Source organism: Lissotriton helveticus, chromosome 1_2 (assembly GCF_964261635.1).
Source record: "Lissotriton helveticus chromosome 1_2, aLisHel1.1, whole genome shotgun sequence".
Lineage (NCBI taxonomy): Eukaryota > Metazoa > Chordata > Amphibia > Caudata > Salamandridae > Lissotriton > Lissotriton helveticus.
In genome coordinates this window covers 284,074,860-284,078,188 of record NC_136058.1, presented here as the reverse complement: position 1 = coordinate 284,078,188, position 3,329 = coordinate 284,074,860, and the positions used below count along the sequence as shown (strand labels likewise).

The following is a 3,329-nucleotide window of genomic DNA, read 5'->3' as shown; positions in this document are numbered from 1 at the left end:
TACATGGACTAAAAAAATCCAGGCTTCCAAAATAAGGTAACATTGTGCAATTTCGGCAAACAACGACGAGAATGGCTGTTTACGTTTGTGTTTACAAAATCAACTGGCAACATCTACCATTTATTAACATAGTTAGCAATATCTATAAAACAAATGTAAAAGTTTATCCCCCTTCTTAATGAAAAGAAAATATTAACATTTAATTATTACAATATGACTATCCAACAATCCGTTTTAGTTTAGATAAGAACAAAAGCTCTTATCCAGTTCTTTTATTAACCACGAATAGGCGATTCCTCTCTAAGAAGAACCTTCTAGACAAATAGTAAAGAGCTATATTCTTAACATGTAAAGTTGTAATTTCACGCCGTAGGCTAAGTAACACCTACTTTTATTATGGTCATAATTTATATATTCACTTTGATTAAAATGGGAAGGAGTAAAAGATCTGAGGGTACTAACAGAAGTAAAAATTGACATTTTAACACAGTAAAATAAAGAAAAGAAGTTGATGGCATTGCACAGAAAATATGCAAATATAAGTACTACGGCCACGCCCTGCTTGAGATCTGTCATCGACAAATCAAACACCAATCTGGCGTATATGCACCAAGGTATAATGTATGCCGGATGGGTGTTTCGTCGTAAGGAAGATTTCACTGAGTCACTTTTACGACACCACAACGTCAAAACCTTGCACCTGCATGAAGCAGGTGTAAGGATTGATGCAGCATGATGGGAATAGGCATTCCTGACCATTGCTGGAGTTGAGTCGTGCTTACAACACGACTCCAACAATGCATTGCCTTTCCGGCAAAAGATGCGTCACACATCTGTCTATCCTTGCGCCATGGTGCGCTGCATTATAAATGCGGCGCATCCATAGTAGCGCATGGTCATTTTTCTGTCTCGCAAATTAACTGGCACTCTCTGCTAATATGCAGAGATGCGCCAGTTCTTGTAAGTCTGCCCCCTAGTCTTTACATGGAGTAATGAGGAGAAATGCTTTATATCACCTCGTTTTTGCTGTTTCAATGTGTACTGTTTTATGCAGCACATATAAAAACAACAAAACGCTATGCATGATTGTTGATGTGCAGAAAGGTATCCCTTTTTGCACATAAGCAATCATTCCCCCAGGCAGGTCACCTTTGCACTATGTTCCAAGGATGCCTGCGTTGAGGCTAGGCAGCTGTAATTTGCGCCAGGGCAGGGGGAAACACAGGGCTGAAGAGTATTGTTGTAAATACGTTGGTATTGCGTTTCCAAAAGTGGCAGAGCGTGGCATTAAGCCAAGAATGCTAATGCCGCTCTCCGTCACTTTCCATGTAAATATACTGTCATATAGATATGCTTTACCTACACACTGTGTTAAGTTAGCATGAGCTTATTAGGAGTTTAAACGCCATTTTACCTTTCTGCTGCTTCTGCACACGGCACATACTTGTTATTTTAGCTTTGAGCCTAGTAGAATGTTTTGCTTCACACGAGAATAATATGTTGTTGCTCTGATATCAGCTTTGCTTGGTGAGCTGTGTCTGTACAGTGAGTGCCGAGGCCTTCAAGGATATCTCAACACAGTGGTTGTTGTGAGGTGTGATCTTCACACGTTCTAGACATAACGTACATGCAGCTGCGGCCAAATTCTGGCTTTAGGCGCATTTTATGTTGCACTGCACAGAGCATACTTAAACACTTGATGATGCTTCGCATGCAGAGAGCTGGTGGAAGATGATGTGATCCCTTACCACTAGGATCAGAGGTATGGGGCCGCCCTGGTAACACCCAAAGAGACCTTCTTAGATATAATATAATATACTAGCAAGGGAGGGTGATGCTTCCTTCTAGCATTTTAACACGCTTTCTCCCTTTGTATTCTATGGACTAGTAACTATGCTGATTACTTTGTTTCTTATAATATGTTTGCTTGTATTAGCTAAGATACTGCGCTTGAGAACATTGCATTAGAAAATAAACATTTCAAATGTGCACGCGTCCTCATTTACTCCTTGTTCTGGATTGATATGATTGTATAACGAAGAGTGTTCATGTGCTCCACGTTACCTGAGGTGTTCTAAATCCATGTTCTGGTTTGTCTAAACATTGGGAGTGTGTGTGTAAGAACCAATGAGACACTGTTGCTAGTCTGGTAGGGGATTTTGGGTACTAAGGTGAGTTTTGGCACACCCTAATTCACTGAGGTTCCAAGTCTCTATGCACAGTTCTGTGTGAGAACGGAATCCCTGCGACATGGCGCCCAACAGTTGGTGGTCTTATTACATGACACTTGAGTAGTACAATTTTCGGTCCTTAACCCCTTCACTATTGTTTCCGGTTAGCAGTAGCGTCGGAAACACCTACCTATATTTAAATAGGTCTTTTCAAGCTTGATTCTTTCAAAACGGTTTCCTTGAATTACTACCCAGTTGTGCTATAGAGTTTACTCTGTACCTCTTTCTTTCTGTGTCACTATGGCTGCGGTGGACATTCCACAACATAGTCGCATTGCGGTGCACAATCATTTGCAGACTTTTAATGTCCCCGTGGATAGCATGGCCGTAATAATGGTGGTGAGTGCAGAGGTGGCTTACCCGTACGAAATTTTTTACTCGTGGGTGACCTTCCCAGCTGTGAACGCAAATACTACTGTGTTCGACACGTACACTCCCACTACTGTGCCGCGGGAATATGCTCCGTATAGGGCACAGGAAGTTCCAATTGATGCTTGGCAGCACCGAGTTTGGTTTAATGGTGCCCTACCCCACTCTTTGACAGCTCCGAGGTTAGGTCCTTTGTCCATTCCAGGCGCGACTTGGCCTGTTTTGGCTGGATTTACACCTTATCCTCAACACGGGGCGTGTTCCGTTGTTTAGTTAAGACGTCTACATGTAGTTGCGATCAGCGTAATTAGGGCGTTAGTGCAATACCTAACCCGTAATCTCCCGGGCGGGGCCCCAGGTGGTGCGGCGCTTCCTGCCGGACAGGGCGGAATGAAGCTTAGTCCTGTAATGGTCAATGCTGTGATGGGCAAGCGGCACCAGGATAAGGATGATTTTCCTTTCTGGCTTGCCGAAATGTTTGACCAGCTGGAAGCGGTATTTCCTAATACGACTCCTGGTGAAAAACACAGGATTCTGACAATTAGCATTCCAAAAGACTTGACCCCAGAAATTGGTGACTGTGAGACATGGGGAAAAAACTTTGCGGCAGTATATGCGAGGTGCTACGGCACTCCGTCTATGACTGTCCTTCCGACGATCCTTAAACGTGTTCAGGATGAACATGGACCTGAGGCAGCTGTTGAGTTGGGTATGCGCCTATGTGGCTCC

General features: G+C 43.2%; 1 pseudogene; it reads right to left on the bottom strand.

Annotated features, from left to right (window-relative positions):
* Positions 1-285: 285 nt before the first annotated feature.
* Positions 286-343, bottom strand: LOC144808177 (U7 small nuclear RNA; annotated as a pseudogene).
* Positions 344-3,329: the final 2,986 nt, after the last annotated feature.